We start from the raw sequence: 19029 nt of genomic DNA, 5'->3' as shown, positions 1-19029 counted from the left end.
TCTCTATTCAGATTTGGTTGGTCTATAGCAACATCACATGATTTCCTCCTTTGCTCCCGTTATAATTACTGTGGCTACTAGAGGGCTTTGTCCTATGACCATAAACATAATGTTGTTTTGGAGCACTTACTGAAACAACTGATGCTGTAATTTTTCTTTGAAGGACAGTCTCACATGGCACTAGACGTTACAGCTTCAACTTATGGGACCCAAAACACAATATGACCTGGTGTAATACAGTAAAACATTTCTGAAACTGTTAATTGACAAATATCTCCTTTAATTATGGATATCTGGAAAATAAAAACATTGAATAAATGTTATTTTAATCAGTATAAGTATTGTTAAACTGTCAAAACACAGTTTTGATCATTGAAAACAGCCATAATTATTGTAATGTCACAGCTTTTGACTTTTATAATTCTTAGATTACAAGTTAGATTAACATAGTATATAATTGCCCCAAAGTGGTAAAATTACAGAAAGGTAATATTTAATTTATTGTTAAATGACAGGCATTCACACCTTTTAATGGGCTTAAAAAAAAAACTTCCTGTAAAATTGTGATGAAAAATTTATTGCATTTTACAGATACTTGATTGAAGAGTCTTAGCTATAGGTGTATTATTAAAACCTAAAGTAAACATATTTAAATCCTGTTTTTTAATAATTAAAAATTACCACATGTTCACATTTTACATTATTTTACATATATCCATTTATCCTATAATAGAGACCAGAAGCCCATTTTGAGTTATTTTGTACTAGGGTTATTTATGACAGTTTCAGACTTCCTTAAATTTACTTAATTTGAGCAAACTTAGACATTTATTTATTTAGCTTATGCTTTTATCCAAAGTGACTTAGACTTGAGGTTGCACATGGATGGGTCACAGTGGGGGATTGAACCCAGGTCTCTCACACCAAAAGCACTTGTCTTATCCATTGCGCCATCATCACCACACAGCCCTTTTAAAGTTCCACCACAATACAAATTCCCACATCTGATACTATTTCTAGACCATTTATTCAGTTCCATGCTCACAACAAATAAGCCACACAAGTCAAACATTTCAGTGTGAAGAATTGTTCTCCTGAAACAAAAGTAGTTTAGTTTTTATTTACCTTATTGACGACATTTTCAGATCTATTCATTAGAAACCTAATTGGGTCAACATAAAGAATTTTGGATACTGTTAGACACAGCTCCAAGATTAAAGTGCAATCTGAATATAAAGTAATTGGAAAGTATTTCTTAATGCTGGTATTTGGCTTTGATAGGACTGTACAGAGACATGAAAGGCAAAGGAGAGGGGGAAATGGTGGTTTTACATACAGTGAAGTTAATGCACAATCCAAAGACTTCTTCCCTGGTTTCAATATGATATTTTATGACTTTCTAAAGCCAGTTTTTGTATCTGGTAAATGTTGTTACGGCTGTATGTGTTTCTCTGTGCTGGGCATCCTTTTCTGTCCTCTAGTTCTGCCCCAGGAGTGCTACAGCTGATTGCTGAATTACGTCCACCTGGCCTTGCAGTGCACAACTGTGTGCAGGGGAGTTGGGGAAGTCCAAAATTTCTAAATTAAGTTGGTATAAAAAATGTGAATGAAGTTTTTCTTGGCAGTCCAAATGAATCCATTTGTTTGCAAGTTTTTGGTATGCAAGCCAAAAGTACATTTTCAGATTCGACTGACTTTGCACAACAACACCTCTGGATGACCTAAAGAAACCACTTGGGTTCTTAGCTCAATTGGAAAACATAAACAACGGCAAACAAAATCAACAGTATATCTATCCAAGGTCTGCAAGACATTAAGTAAGTTTCCCTTAATAATCGCCCTCTCCACAGAATTGGGGAAGAATTCAAGTCTGGTGGCTACATGGCTGCAAAAATGACAGAGCAGATAACCACTCTCCCTCCACCACCAGCTCTTCCATTAAGTGTGAGCAATAAGCAAAAGGCAGATGATCTACACTAACTTGCTGTTCCTTACATCCAAAAAGCTTGACAGTGTTTGATTTACAATATAACTGCATTGATAAATAGATATTGAAGCCCCAGTGGCCTAATGGATAAGGCACTGGCCTCCTAAGCCAGGGATTGTGGGTTCGAGTCCCATCTGGGGTGGATGTTTTGGGGTGGTGATCGCACATAGAGAAGATGCTTGCATTTGGTGTGGGAGACCTGGGTTCAATTCCCACTGTGAGAAATCCACCATTGTGTCCCTGAGCAAGATACTTAACCCCTAGTTGCTCCAGAGGCGTGCGACATGTATAGCAATTGTAAGTCGCTTTCGATAAAAGCGTCAGCTAAATTAATAAATGTAATTCAGATGTTCCAATCACTTTCATGGCCACAGTTGTATAAAATCAAGAACTTAGGCATGTGGACTGCTTCTCCAAACATTTATGAAAGAATGGGTCTCTCTCTGGAGCTCAGTGAATTCAAGCTTGGTACCTGTGCAATAAGTCCATTTGTGAAATTTCCAACAGAAACTCTGCCTTCATGGAATGGGTTTCCATGGCCGAGCAGCTGCATCCAAGCCTTACATCACCAAGTGCAATGCAAAGCGTCGGATACATGGTGAAAAGCACGCCGCCACTAAACACTAGTGCAGTGCCCTTCCTGTTCCAACATGACTGCACACCAGTGCACAAAGCAAGGTCCATAAAGAGATGGATAAGCGAGTTTGGTGTGGAGAACTTGACTGGTCTGCACAGTCCTGACCCCAACCCGATAGAACACCTTTGGGATGAATTAGAGCGGAGACTGTGAGCCTGGCCTTCTCATCCAACATCTGTCCCTGACCTCACAAATGCGCATCTAGAAGAATGGTCCAAAAGTCCAATGAACACACACAAACAGCGGACTACCAGTTTTAAAACAGCATTTGACGTTTTTATTAAAGGAAAATCTAGTATTTGTGGGTGTTGTATCATTTTTTTTACAATTTATATTGATTACATTAACTAGATTTTTATGTGAAATTATACAATAAAATTCAATTAAAAGCAGCACTCTACTATAAATTTTAAGCCTCATTATTTGTATTATAGCAGTGTTCAACTATATTTAAAGGTAATTTAATTGTTTTTACAGGTGTATATGTTCTTAATTAAACAATAAAAGCCCCACAAATTGCACAAGATTTTATGTAAAATTAAAGTTACAGACTTGTCATTTTGGAATATTACCGTATTTTTACGAGTGGGTTATTTTACAGTATTTTTCTGGCGCCCCAGCTGCCAGAATATTTCCGTTTTGTGTATGTGAATCACGAGTTTAGAAATAGAGTCTTAAAACAACAATTTGTCAATGTAAGGCTGGACTGACTGAAAGACAACATGATTCGATAATAATGGTGGACCTACCTTAATTGATCCATGTCTATTTGTATTTTTTTTTTCATCTTATTTTATTTATGTCAGAGAAAGAAGGCTATTAGATGCAAATAAGGTTCCCAGCTGGAATCAAACTAGGGATGCTGCAGTTTTATGGTATAAGTTGCAACTACCGGGCCAAAGGGCAGCCCCCATATTTCCCTTTTCAGTGCGTTTTAAATTTATGTTTTTATGCATTTCTTTACTTTATGTCAAACACTTCAAATTATCTCTGTGATTTAAAGATGCTGTAAAGGGGTTACACATTAGTCATGGTTAGAAACCTGTATGCACTGCATCTACTTTGTATAGTTTAAGAAGCAATGTCTCATGCATTTGTCCTTGTCAAATAAACAAGTAAATAAATAAAAATAAAATAAAACAACATGTGCCCAAACACATTTGCAATCACTCAAATAATCACAAAGCACTGAGATTCTGTCATGACGATGCTCTTATCTTCTTCAATCATTCTGGACTAAATGATAGTTTGACACATAATTTTCACCTCTGGCCACACACTTCTAAGTTTTCTGACACCATTTTAAGCAGTGAAGTTGATGTTGTGGAGGATATTTACAGGACTGAAAGGACCCTCTTGTTCTGACCAATGAAAGGTTACTCTTGCTTCTGTGTAAAGAGTGGCATCTTTAAATCAAAGTGTGCATGTGGAAGCTTTGGAAACTGTAAACGCTGAAACTAGACAGAACGGAGGATGAAAGACAGGAACACATTACATTTCATTCATTTTTGTATTAATGAGTTTGCACCAGCTTAATGAGCTATCCAATCCTTAATAGGAAATATCTTATAAGATGGCTAACCTGTGTATCTGATAAATAGTGGTAGAACGACTCAAATTGGCAAACGGGCTGTCTTTATTTTGAAAGCACAATCACCTAGTTTCCTGCTATTGCTGTGGTTAACTGCAGCAAATTGATACAGCTGTGGTGTTCACTATGTAGAGAACAGATAAAATGAATGGAATCTTACATATTCTTGTGTTAATGACAATGCATTTCCAAAGGACATTCATTCAGTCATTCATGTTATTATTATTGTTGTTATTATGTTGGTGCCATTGGGATGGGGTGATAATTCGAGGGACCAGCAGCTGCTCGAGTCCTGTAACATGCCAGGGATTACAGACACATGTCTATATCTATCTGTATCTATATTCTGTTTCTGTTTTCTCTGTATTCTAGTTTCGAGTTCTCTTTGATGAATAGAATGTAACATCTCAGCTTTATTTCTGTAGCTGAATGTGAAACTGTGTTGTGGAATATTAAAGTTGCTGTATCATGGTAAGAATGGTATTTACGCCTGAATTGTTCCAGTGTTTTACCAGGTCACGCCGTCACAAAGTGAACAAGGTCACAGCTACGCACATTCCTACCTATGCAGGCCACGGCTGTCTGCCTGGCAGCAAATCAGACTGTCACCCAAGTGCTGTCCATCTCTGATACAATAACCGCAATCATACAGTACAGTGAGTTTGATGACATTTTTACCTCAGGCAAGCAGCAGAGGTTATGCGTCTGTCTCCATCTGTCCATCCGTCTGTCTGACCGACACTTCTTGAAAACGGCCATGAAGGCTGCACTGGCGTGAAGATTTCTGTGGTCGTTCACACTTTGGCACATCGACCTTTTCTCCTAATGTCACTACAAGGCTTTCCATGAGTGCATCTTCTCACTCCTTTGTTGAACATTCAATATCCCAACACAAAGAACACTGTTGATTCTGGTGGTCCCATGGCCTTACTCCTAGTTCCAGCACGAGGCCAATTTTTGGTTACCCACAAAACAATTCAATAATCTACCAAGCACTATATTTAATGCTCAGTAATGTTTACTTCGGAATATTTGTGGGTATTGGTGGGGGTCTACTCTCAGTAAAGTGCTTTTGTGTTATTGTCACCAGCGGATTAATCCACATTTGGTGCTCTAGTGAGTATTTCCAGCAGCGGGGCGGGGTATGTGGGATTGAGTCAAATAAACTACAGTGTGTGTGTTCATGGTAATGAAAGAACATGTCACCCAGTGTTTTAGTAGTAGTTTATTTATAGTAGTTTATTGTAGAATTGTCTAATCAAATGCAACATTTTGATCAGATGGTATAACAGTATAACGGTATATACCTATGTTTTATTGCCATTATTATTCTGACAAAAACCTGTCTGTAGTTTATTTTTGTCAAAGCCATTTACAGATTCAGAAAGTAAACATTAATAATTTAAATAGCACTTTGCCGTGGCTGGATTAGATGTTGGGCTCCCATTAACCCCCCATACCGTCAGCATTGTAAATTGCATATGGATATCTATGCTAGAATACTGAATAGCCCCACGTTCTCTGTTGAAATTTTATTACACGCAACTAATGACAACTACAGTTTTAATCTAAATGACCTGCATAGATCTGCAGAATTATATAATGTGTGACTGTATCCTGATTACATCCTCTGTTGCTCAGAAATCTCATATTGAGAAGCTGATTTAGCTGCTTGATCTGTTGCACTAGTAAGCGATCAGCAATCTTGTATTTCAGTAATGTCTTGTGTCTGCCAGTATTCTTAGCTAATGTTACTGGTCTTCAGAAGGAAAACACAACATTATCACATGGACAGTAACATAACAAGTTACTTTCAGTTAGTCTAAAGCTGAACCCAGACAGTGAACACTATTGTAGTGAACAAGTGAGTGAATACAACATCTGAATGATCACACTGCAGTGCACAGATAGCTGCAATGCCAAGCGAGCAGGAATGTAAGTAAGTGAGCCTCCAAGCTATAAACAGTTGGCAACCTTGCTAGCTTGGAACGTGTTAACAAGTTCATGCTGTTTATTTAAAATGTGTTTGTTTCATTGACTCTCAACTGTTTGCAAAGTGTCCATCTTCTGTGGATCAGCTACTCACAAACAGGAGTTTAAATAAAAGTGGATGGTGCAATAAAGCTTAGGCTATAAGCTGCGATAGCTTTCCATATTTTCGGCTCTCCGTTCCCCCAAAGGTCAGGGCTGTAGCCAGGGCATTTTCTCTGTCGCTTGATCTCCTCCCCTAACTCTCTGACTCACAGACAAAATGCTTTTTCTTTGGTTGCACTCCCTCTGCTGCAATAAACCAAATAATAAAGCCAAATTCTCCCTTTATTAAAAGGGGGTGACCCAGCTATTTAAAATAATTACAGGCCAATATCTAATTTATCAGTACTAGCTAAAATTCTTGAAGGTCTTGTGAGTGATCAATTAAAGGAGTTTTTATACTCAAATGCCATTTTATCTACATACCAATCAGACTCCAGAAAAAGACATAGCACCATCACAGCTGCAGTGAAGGTGGTAAATTACTTTTTGGTTGCACTTGACAAGAAGCAACATTCGGCATTACTCTTTATTGATCTAACCAAAGCTTTCGATACTGTTGATCGTGAAGTTTTAAAAATTAGACTTATTAAATCAGGACTCTCAGAGCAAGCAGTTGCTTGGTTCTCAAACTACCTTAGTAATAGGTCACAGTCACTTTTATTCACTATTTAAATAAACAATATGTGTCAAAATGTGTCAAATGCTAATCTTCATTTTTATGCTGATGATACAGTCATATTGCTGTGCGTCAGCTCTTGTACAAGCAATAGAATATTTGCAAAATGCATTTATTGAAGTCCAAAATACCCTTATGCAGCTGAAATTAGTTCTAAATGCAAGACCAAATTTATGTTGTTTACCAAATCCAGGACCAGGCCACAAAGCATCCCTCCGGTTGTCACTCTGGGGGGGAAGTGAAATAGAGGTTGTTAACTCCTATAAATACCTGGGTCTTTTGATTGACTCCCTGACTTTTAAGCCACATGTGCTGTACCTGGTGAAAAAGCTGAGGCTAAAACTGGGTTTTTATTTTCGAAATAAGTTGTTTTTCTTTTAATGTAAAAAAGCAACTTGTGGCCACCACTTTTTTATCTTTTCAGGACTATGGTAATCTTTTATATATGCATACCTCTGCACAGAATCTTCATATGATTGACACAGCTTACCATGCTTCCTTGAGGTTCATTACAAATTGCAAAGCGCTGACTCACCACTGTGAGCTATACTCTCAGGTTGAATGGCCTCCTCTAGCCACCCGAAGGCTATCTCATTGGTACACTTTCATATATAGGGCAATTCTTGGTCTGCTGCCAAGCTACCTATGTGTTTATCTCATGCAGAAAAGTAATGGGCAACACTCTTTGCGTTCTCAGGACTTCTTTATACTCTCTGTGCCAAATACCCGTATGGAAATGGGAAAGAAGACATTTCTGTATTCTGCACCTTCAGCATGGAATATGTTGCAAAATGACTTGAAACTCACTGAATTAATCTTGCTAAACGCATTTCAATCCAAAATGAAAGACTTAAAGGCAGATGCCTTAATATGTAAATGCTCTTAGGCTGTAAAAATGATTTTAAATGACTTTATGAAATGTTAGCTTACTTAGTCTTCTGTGTTATTTGTCTGTACCTATGTGTTTGTATTTTTTTATATACTGCTGCCTGTCTTGACACTTGCAAAAGAGGTTCTTAATCTCAGTGGGACTCTCCTGGTTAAATAAAAATAAATAAAATACTAGCTAGGTATTTCTCAGCAAATTGTAATAAATGTGGCATGGTCAACATCACATTATCATCAGCTGATATTGTGTAGTTGTTGGCAAACAGTTGCTTAGTTACTCTAAGTACTTGGGAGTGCACATGGATAATAAACTGGACTGGGCCAAGAACACTCAAGCCCTCTACGGGAAGGGCCAGAGCTGCCTCTATTTTCTGAGGAGGCTGAGGTCCTTCAACATCTGCAGGACAATGCTGAGAATGTTTTATGAGTCTGTGGTGGCCAGTGCTATCCTGCTTGCTGTTGCATGCTGGGCAATGTTGTGGTGGCAGCCCGGCTGACTGTGAGTGTCCTGGTTATTTCTCCTTTTTTTTGTCTGTGATTCTGTTTTCCTGTTCTCTGCCTGCCTCCCTGTGTCTCCTCCCCTGTGTGTGCTCTCTCTCTCTCCCTCCGCCAACGACCTGCACTTGCATCTCGTCAACCTCCTCCTCTGCCTGCCACACCTGTCAACAATCAACTCCACCTCTGCCAGTACTTCAACCCCGGTTCTCCACACTACCTCTGCTTGATCGTCGTTGCTCCTAACCCGGTGCCACAAGTTCACTCAAGCTCCTGAAATCTCAGTAAAATTCTATCATTTCTCCAGCTCTTGGTTCTTCCCTGTGTCACTAACCCTGTCCTTCTGTTTGTCTCCCCCCAGGTTCACTCACCCTCGTCCTGTGCCAAGTCGGCTGGGCTCGCTCACCTGCCCTCTCCCTTCGGGTTTCCCCCCATGGCGTCCTCCCAGTTTTCCCGTGCCTCCTTTCTTCCTCGCCCCTAGGGTCCCCCGGCTCTCTGTTCTCTGTCCCCTCGGTTCCCCGTGCCTGCGTTTCCCCGGCATTCACCTCTCCCTCAACCCCTTTTTTCCACAATAAAACCTGTCTTTCTTGAGCACTGCATTTGGGTCCTCTCTGTCTATGCCAAGCAGGTTCAGGAAAGCGGATGCTAATAGGCTCAACAAACTGCTCCAAAGGCCCCATCCACACTACTCCGTTTTTGTTTAAAAACGCAGTTTTGAAACGATCTACGTCCACACCAGTATTTTAGCTGTGTTTTAGAGGTGATCTCCATCTACATTAAAACGACTGAAAATGCACATCTAGTGGCCGTTCACTTACAGTGGGCATGCATGAGCTGGTGTAACCATGAAGCAGATGGTCTGTTCCGTAGTTACAGAAGATTTGGCGAAAGAATAAAGAAGTACAGACGAAGAACCACACCAGGTTTTTGCATGGCTCAATAACAAGCTTGGACTGTTACTGAATGTAATGCAGGAGTTATGGCGACATACAGAGTAGTTGCCTACAAGTGTAGGCTATAGCCAAAAGCTGATGATACATGGAATAACTTTTAGAGCAATGGTGCTGGGCAATTTTCCAGTCAAAGGTAATGAGTAAAGATTCCTACCATAATCCCCTTCCCCCAGCACTCTGCCATGTGCCCCGACCCGCCGCTATCTGTTCACAACATAATCGGACTTGCCACCAGCAAGATTGCCCAGAAACATTGCTCAAAAAGTTGCCCCGTGTATCATCAGCTTAAGTGTTGTTTGCACTGTACAAAATATTTTTATAAAAATACCAAATCAAAAACTCTCACTAGCATTGTGTTTCTGCTTTGGAAAAAATTCCATGTGATGTGTTCACACTGTTAGAATCAAATCAGATCTAAGTCTAGGCTACGTTCATGCTGCAGGCCTTAGTGCTTGATTGTTATTTATTGCCCAGATCCATTTTTTTTTTTTGATTGGTAGCATGCAGGTGACTCAGCAGAGAACTGGCGACCCGGTGGATTTCAGGTGGAAGAAAGGGAATCTGAGCAGATGATAGTGAGGACAAGGAGAAAGAGGGCCACATGTTTAATTATGGCTTTTTGTGGAGCTCTTTTGTTCACCGCATTAACAAAAATTCTACCTGCATCGGATTTGGACCACATATGAAAGTGACTGAAATCCAAAAGAGTCCATGTGACCTGGGTTGTTCACACTGTTAGAAACACATCAGATCTGAGTCACATATGAGCAAAATCAGATTTACAGTCTGAATTTGGCCAAAGAAACCAGTGTCCGCTGCCAGAACTGCGTGGCGAATGGGGAAACCTCTTCCCCCCCACAAATTTTTGTTGTCAAAATGAGGGAGCTGTGTTCGGTAACTAGTTCTGTCACTTCTCACGTTGAACAGCTGAATGAAACGGCTGAAACAGGAAGGATAATCGATCACATTCGAAGCACGTTAGAAATGGCAGACTGATTAACAATGCAGACGTTCATTACACCAGAGAAATCAGCAGAAGCATCGCTTATATGTATTCCATCTTTGCTCTAAGTCAACTGATTAGTATGTTGATTTCATGATGTAAAAACAAAGTTATAAGGCTAAAGGGATGGAAAAGACCATGGATGCTACTGTTAGCACAAGGGAATGTTAGCATTACCAGACAGTTATTTTACATGCGTCATTGTATAGTCCTCCGTTTTTGCCCGTCCCCACTAAAATGCTCTCTGGAGTTTCAAAACGAAAAACGGCATCAGCAGCATTTCCAAACTTCTCAGTTTTAGGTCTTCATTTTTGCCATTTTAGTCTGCATGGGAGGTGTAAACGTAGCAAAAGGTCTGCGTTTTAAAACGCGTTTTAAGTGTGGATGGGGCCTAAGGCCAGTGACACTGTGTGGGAAGAGCTGGCCTCTCTGTCAGTGGTGTCAGAGAGGAGGATGCTGTCCAGGCTACATTTTATCCCAGACAGTGTCCCACCCACTCCCTGATGTACTGGTCAAACAAAGAAGTACTTTCAGTGCAAGACTCATTCCCCAAAAATGCACAGGAAGTCATTCCTGCCTATGGCCATCAAACTTTTTAACTAATGTGTCAGACACATGGTCTATTAGTCAGTAACTGCACCTTGTAGTGCAATAGTTGACATGATGTGCAATAATCAATACTTACTACTCTGTTTCAGTACTCTTGTTTACTTTATACGAATACTGCATTGCTAGGGGTTTTTAATCCATTCCACCTCAACACTACCAGCACTCATTATTATTACTACTAATTACTCAGTGCCATTATTTATAAATTACGCTTCTGTCATATACTGTGAAAATACTGTCCACATTTCAACACTCCTATTTATCTTTTTGGATTTCCTTTATTGTCTTGATGTGCAAGTGAGCAACTGTAACAAGAATTTCCCCTCGGGGATTAATAAAGTATTTCTGATTCTAAAATACACATCCAGTAGCTCCAGAGCAACATTATCACTCAGTTGAAGTTGTATTTTATGTCCACCTGATGAATGGAAGTCCACTTTTCTCTGTTTTAGCACGGATTTTGGTTTTACCAACTCTTGGGAAGAATATCTGGCTCTTTGGTTGCTAAATGCTGCACTATGTTCACCTGCCAGTCGCTAAGTATGTCTGCTGCAGCTAGTGTGCAGTGGGTTTTTAGAGCTTTGAAAACTGCCTGCTGTGGCTGAAACTGAGAGAGAACCAAAATAAAACAAGCTGTGGGCCGGACAGCAAAACAATAACCAGAGGTCTTGGGATGTTATCACTAGAATGCTTGAGACATCAGATTAGCTTTTCTTTTCTTAGATTATTGTTTCTATTATTATGTAACTAACAAGCAGTTTACTAAATGCTAAAATTACAGCTGACTGACTGGCTGGGAGCAGGAAGGGACCTGCAGGACGCAGCCTTCAAAAAACTGTGTTAAACAATCTGAGAAAAGGAAGTGTGATCCATCTTGCCTTGTTTAGTATAAAAATTGGCAAAATAGTCTTAAACCATGGCATTGACAGGAGTCTCAGTTGGTGGTGCTGGTTGCTTTGGAAACCAAGTGTGACTGGTGAAGTGTAGTGTAAGATTTCAATTAAAAGCCTGTCACTTTTACTGGCCTTGTTCTGGTTACAGGTTTTGACAAATAAACACAGGTCTCAATTAGAAGCCTGGTCTGTTTTTTTTATAGTTCTTTGGATGTATGTTATGCAAGTAATATTCATACTGGTTGAAATGAACAATTTCATAGTATCCTATTTCCCATCTTTGCTTAGCAAGACTTTTGTGTGAAAGGAATTAAAGGCCTCTCCATAATATAGGCAGGGGGAGTTCAGTGATTGAAGTAAATTCAGTGATTGATGTAAGTTAAAGCCTAGGCTACTATGTAATGTGAACCTCTGGTGAAAGTGCAGTTATATAAGCTATATAGCTAACATATTCGTGTTCATACACTATGCACAGCTACACAAAAACTGTATTTATCATTAACACAAACTAATGATGACTAATGATAGATTTTGACACTATAGTGCAGCCCTTGATTTGCTGACTTTCATTAACAATTTTTGTTTGCAGTTGTCCTAAAACTTGATATCTACAGACGTAATTAAAATATTATTTATAAAAAAATTGTCTATTTTATAAAAACACCTAAAAAAAACGTAGCCTGTTGTAAAAATTACTGAGGTCCAGATTTTTGGAACCTCAGTCGTAGCTTTACAGTGGTGCCGTTAAGACAGTTTCCCATTGGTCAACATCGCAAATTTGCAAAAATGTTTGTAAATTTCCTTCCTTCCTTTAAGCTAAATTCTTGTTCTTGTTGTTGTGATTATAGCTGAAATATTGAAATATTATCATGATAACTCTGGTTCAGACTTTATTAGGAACAAGACAGATTGGTTATCATGAAGCTTTGAATTGTCTTTTAAAGTCCTTGGCAACTCTGTTGTCACGAGGAACCAACTGCTCAGCTGAACTGCTCATTTATTATGACAAGTACATCTCCAAAAGGTTTATTACCACAAAATGACTCATTATCCAAGAGTGTGAGGGCCAACACCAGTTTCTACTGTGCTCCCAAGACTCCTTCAGAGCATTTCCACTGACGTTTAGAGGGTCAATACATTGATTCATTCATTCATGTAACTTACAGAAAACAAGGTCATGATTTGTTCCTGTCTTTACTAAGTGGTCAATCATCCTGTAAACTGGAGCTAATTATATGCTATATATGGAGCCAGAGGAAAGAGAAGCATAATGAATGCTTATTTTGATCTGCTCAATAAACAGCTCATTATGCCATTCACCTGGTGTGAAGCATAAGTAATACTTCCTGTTTAAATGTCACGGGATGACTCATGTGTTTTCATTTACAATTTTCAGCCATGTAATGTTACAAGTATTTCCACACAGGGGAGCCTGACAGAAGATACACTTTGGCTGTGATACACAGTCCAAGAACCAAACATTTTTTCCCTCCATGAAGGAATATCAACTACTCATAAATCATTCATGAATCATTATTGTATTGAATTTGGACAATACAATGGCCCCTCACTGTTTCTTTGAACATCAACATACCCATCAAATAATGTTTTATCGATCTGCGGTGCTCTCATGGAAATGTCAGCTCCGAGGCAGCGGGTTAGTAGACTCTCAGTGGTCGATACATGCAGAGGGATGGTGGAATGTTAGCACAGATGGAGGGATTTCTTTAACTGGCGCTGATCAGAGACAGTATGCTCTTGTTGTTTCTGTGATCTGTTTAAAGAAGATAAAAATAGTTAAAATTAATTTATGAGTCCATGTTTATTTATAGATGCATTTTGTTTGTTGAGCTAGAATAGGCCTAAGCCCCAATTACCATATTTCTCTCTATCTATTGATCCATTGGTCAGACTTTTCATCCATCTGTCTGTTGAATGCTTTGGGCCAGAGGAAGTTATTTCCCCACTGACTTGCTAGATATCTACATTTACTATGGATATTCAAGGTCCCCAGATCATTCCTGATTGCTTTGATGACCATTGCCATTGGATGAAAAAGTTCCTCATTTTGAAATCTAATGGAATGCTTTCCTTAAAATTTGTAGGAGGAAGAAGGATAATCATGGTCTCCAGAGATCAAACCCACATGTTTTGGTGACCTCCTACTTCTTGTCTAGCACCACCATCAAGGCGAAAATGTTCATTTGCACTCAAAAATTAAAATCTGCATGCAAGATATTTACATCACAGAGGAACTCACAGCTTTAGGTTAGGAGAAGGGATCGTGGTCTTGGTTTAATGCAGAAAAGGTTTGCAGTGACTTAAAACATGAGACACAACTAGAGTGTCAGGAGTGGATTTTCACTGCTGTCCTATCCCACTCAAACAAAAGTGCTCCTGTTCTGTCCCAATGACTCCTGTCCCTTTCCCCAGTACATAAAATCAGAAAATAGTGTTTTTTTTTCATAACTGCTTATTTATAAAAACAGACCTATGATTCCAAACCCGCCCACACATGTTGACTTTTTTCATGTCCTGTACCAGTCCCATGATGTGTAGTGAAACTGATTCCCATCCTACAAAAATATGTCAGCCTCTAGACACAGTGTGTGTACTGTAAGAAACATTTATCCATTTATTTGCCTTTGTGTTGACGTAATGCACTTTGTGTGCACGGTTGGCAGGTACCTATACTGAGACTGTGTCTCAATTCGCGCACTTCCATACTTACATTTACAATTTTGAGGGCATAAGTGAGTCCACACTGAGAAGTATGGAAAAATACAGGGCACTGAGAGTACCCGGATGGTGCACTCATAACGTGTCTGGACACTTCTCACCCTCAACGACCCCCACTTTAGCTACGTAGCGGAAGGGGCAGGACCAACGACACGGGAGAAGTGGGAAGCAGCAGAGGGAGAGGCCAACAACAGAACAGCTTTTACAAGTTTTGTACACTATTTCATCACTAAATCTACTTCTGAGAAGTTTTGAGGCGAGAAATCAAATGTGTAGATGTCGAATATTGACAGTTTTATGAAAAGTGATGGCGGATTAAAAACGTTTTTGGAGTTGAGAAACTCCACAAGTGGCGGTGGGGGCAAAACACAGCTGTTTAAATGTTCATACTGTTGTTATTATATACATTTGAGTAGTTTAAATTAAATGAAGAGACATCTCGCTCGTGATGTACAGAAAATTCTTGGCTTGTGAAACAATAAAATTAAACAACAGAAATAGCATCAAAAGGGGACTGTCATATCTTTATCTTTTTTTATTATTATTATGGCTGTTATTTTGGTGCTCTGCACGCGGCCTCTGTGCTGGGGGATTGCGCAATCTTGCGATAGTCAATTCCGGTTAGTGCACAACAGCAGTGTTTGATTTGAGGGAACACTACCCTGTCAAAATTAAGGCACTAAGCAAGTAAGTACATAGTGTACGCAGTGTACTTGTTACATGTTAGTATACTCGAGGAAGTACCCAAATTGAGACACAGCACGAGATTGTATTTATACAGGAAGGGTAATGCAGTCAGGTGTGTTGCATGCTGGGTAAGGCATTCAGCTTTTTTGATTGTGGCCTTTGCATCTGCAGGTAACAGACCATACCATTTAGTAACTGTATGATTGATGTTCGGCCTGGGTTCAAGAGCCCCTTGTCAAATATCTGTAAGCAATTAATTAGGAAGCAAAAGCAAAGGTAAACATCAAAACATTGTAATTGGACTCTGTTACGCAGCTGATGCCTGCGGCACACGTCAGCTCAGGACGCTGACATTGCAGCACCTCACAGACTAATTGGAAAGCCATTGATATATTAACCCAGGTGTTTTTGTTGCCTAACCCTTCCCTCAGACTGGACTACCCTGGTCAATGTGCTTTGTACCGTGACCACCTCTCTGCAATTCTGGTGTGTAATGTAGCACATAATCATTAATTTGAAAAAAGGTGCCTCTTAACATAGGCAGCAATGATATTGCGTGCCACCACAACGTAACTGGGAAAATAATTTTGTAATATTTAAACGTAATTTGTAGGAGAAAGGGTCGAAATACGATCCACGTTGTAATGAACCTTGTCCTGTATTGAGGCAATGTCTGCAAATGGGAAGATCAGGGAAAGCTCTCATTATTCCAACATGGGAGTGTTTGTGTGTTATACAGTAAAATGGGGCTAACTTTGAAGGCACACCGAATAAATTGTTGCTTTTGGTTGTGTTGTGAATTCATGGCAGTTGTTCACAAGGAAAACCAGATACAAAGCAGCCATTTTCCCACTTGTTTGTTGATAGGCCTACTTGAAAATTCACATTATCTCCCACTGGGTATTACAACCAGGAGGCTGACATGAAAGTTTTTTCTCACTCAGCTGCTAATTACAACAATACAATATGAAGTAGTCATGGCTTTAATTATCCTTTAATAGGTCTAGTTTAGCACCACTCACTCAGGACAAACTTTGCATTTTTAGATCAATTATAAGTAAGGCTGTGTAAAAGACACAAAATCATCTGTAGGCTATGTTGTACATTCTTTACCACACTTTGTATAATTGCAGCAGCTAAGGGTTGCAAGTGGGGCTTTAGACTTTAAATATATATTCTTTTGCAGAATTTAGGCTGGTATTTTTCTCTCAAGCATATACAAAAACACTAAGATAGTCTTACAACGGTTTCATGAGGTACATTCATCTTGCCATTTGACTCCACATAATGTGATGGTTAGAAAGGGACAACAAAAGCCAGAGGCAACAACACTGAAGCAGATGCAATCTAATGATTTGCTGATAAGCCTCGTAACTGATGTATTACAAAGACAAGACTTATTAAATGATGGTATCTCGTACCATGCAACACTGACACCCACATACAGTGCAGGCACACATGCACTACATTACCCTGCTGATAAAGGGGCTGAAATGGCCACCCTTCGTACAGCAATTAAATATGAAGAGAACATGATTATCCAACTGTTTCACACATCAAAGAATGATGAACACCTCTCAGAATCTCTGGGTCACGTTTTGATCTGCAAGAAAAACTAAAATAGACTTCTAGGTGGGAACTCTTCCTTTTATTTTTTAGAGGCAAGCCTTAACACTGTTTGAGGTCTTTATGCACATTATGAATGTAGATTGCTTAAAACTGTGCATTAGAGAAGACAAAGTTTGCATTGAATGAAACAATCAGTTTTCCCTGTGTTATATGCAAAATTAAAATTATAATACATATGATTTAAGAAGAAGAAGATATACTTTATTAAAAAACTCAATGTTTTCACTGTGTTGTTAATGTCCTTACATACTGAGCTACTACCGGCCCATTTAGTATAAAGCTTTGAGAATGTAATGAAAAATAAATCAAAGAACTGTAGAACTTTATCCATGTATTCTGTATTGACTTTAATGGGGCTATATGTAGTTATATTTGAAATTAATCACTTTTGTTATGACCTGGCTCAGAAGGCCACAACAAAAGGGTATGGTAAACGGTTAAGAACATATGTTTATTTAACAAAAATAAGCCAAATTAAGAGGTATTTCAGACTAACATAATTAAAGTATGAGGTATGTGGTCTGTGGTTTCAGCAGTGTCTGTGCAGGATGATGGTTGCATGAATATATATGTATGAAGGTGTTGTAGTAGGCAAAAACAAGGTAAATACCACAAAGCAGCAGTCCAAAACCAAAGAAAGCCAAACTGAAGGGGAAACCAGGGAGCTGGCCCGCAGGGAGACCTGGTCTCAACAGCAGCCTCCTGCAGAATGAGAAGACAGAGTTACAAATACTCTTCAGGGCAATTAGCGCAGGTGCCCAGAGTTACTGCAATCAGTCTCAGCTCTTTACCTGCAAGTGATAGAGACTGGCCACATCCAGTATTTTCACTCACTTTGGTTGCCAGCAGTTTAGACATTAACCCCTTGACGCCGATTGTCGTGAATTCGCATCATACCTCTTCCTTGCAGATTGCAAGCCAAGGTAGAACATGGTTTCCCCCAATGCCTGTTGGTGCATATTTGATACGAACCTAGGAACCTTTTGCAAGCCCTGGTTTCTCATTTATGCCTGTTGTCGCTAATTTGCATCATACCTACACATACCTGAATTTATATCTTTTCTATGTTCTAAAGACAACAATCTTCACTTAATTTAACATCAGCTTGAAAGCAAATGAAAAAACAAATAATAAATCTTTTTTTTTTATCATAAAAAAATTCAGGCGTTAAGGGGTTAATGGTTGTTTCTTCAGTGCTGAAAAGATATTATCAAATATTTACACAAATGTGAGGGGTGTATCACTTTTATGAGTTACTGTATAACTGAGCCAGAATTGGCTTTAATCTTATTGGACAGGTAAACTAACAGTGCAAAGCATGTGGAATAAATTGTGATTTTGTGTTTATTTGGCTCAAGTTAGATAATGTTAGCTTGCTGGCTAGGCTGACCAGAAGCTAAAGTTATATGTTGCAAAATACTACTAACTGCTTGCCAAATTACTTCACCAGCTAACACTGGCTAGATTAGCATGGATCTGGCATTGTTTGCTTCATAATGTTCAATTTAGATTTATTGTCAATAAAACAATAAATTCCCCATGCACAGCAACAACAGTCAGGTGCTGGTGGTAAGCAATGAATAATGTGATAATATTATTGATTTTAGATATATTGTCACTTTACTGCTACTCCTGAAAGCCACACACAGTCACTGAACCCGGCTGTTTGCCAAGAAATATTTCTATGTAACTCTTTCTGAAACCACAGATTGACAGTTTTACACTTATACAGATTACATGAACAAAATACATGTGAATTGGTCAGCTTTAGAGGTGTTAGTAAAGAGGAGTTAGTTGGTGGTGTTTTTTTTACTGTAACTTTGGACAGCGTGGCTAACTACGTCCTGACTCCAGCTCTGTACTTTACACACAGACATGAAATTGATCTTGATCCTCTCATCTCACTCTTGGAAAGCACGCAAATAACCATATTTCCCAAATGTAGAACCATTCCTGAAAGTGTAACTCAACGCCAGATTGAAAAGCAGCAATTCACTGTTAAGGCTCTGGTTTAAAGTTTCAGGTGTGTTGCACACCCAGGGACTGCAGATGGAAATTAGCTAGCAGCTAGATCACGTCTTCTCTTTGAATCAATCAATGTTTTTTGTACATGGTCCCTGGCAAAGAAATGTACTTAACTAAACCCAACAATGATGTCACAGTGTACTGACACACCCTTGAGTAGCTTCTGTAGCAAGATAAGAATTT

At 39.1% G+C, this 19029-nt stretch overlaps 1 protein-coding gene and 1 non-coding gene across 2 annotated transcripts in view; one reads left to right on the top strand and one right to left on the bottom strand.

The window, feature by feature from the left end:
• lrrc3b (leucine rich repeat containing 3B) overlaps positions 1–17512 on the bottom strand; it is a 43884-nt gene extending 26372 nt beyond the window's left edge. The window contains exons 1-2 of the mRNA XM_046059676.1: positions 17432–17512; positions 13361–13540 (exon numbers count right to left, since the gene is read on the bottom strand). The gene's annotated coding sequence lies outside the window, so the exon portion shown is untranslated. The remainder of the gene's footprint in view (positions 1–13360; positions 13541–17431) is intronic.
• trnar-ccu lies at positions 2057–2129 on the top strand. The gene has a single exon. It is a non-coding gene; the product is annotated as a tRNA-Arg (tRNA).
• Positions 17513–19029: the final 1517 nt, after the last annotated feature.

This window comes from Micropterus dolomieu, linkage group LG09 (genome assembly GCF_021292245.1).
Source record: "Micropterus dolomieu isolate WLL.071019.BEF.003 ecotype Adirondacks linkage group LG09, ASM2129224v1, whole genome shotgun sequence".
NCBI classification, from domain to species: Eukaryota; Metazoa; Chordata; class Actinopteri; order Centrarchiformes; family Centrarchidae; genus Micropterus; species Micropterus dolomieu.
This window is presented reverse-complemented; position numbering and strand designations above follow the sequence as displayed.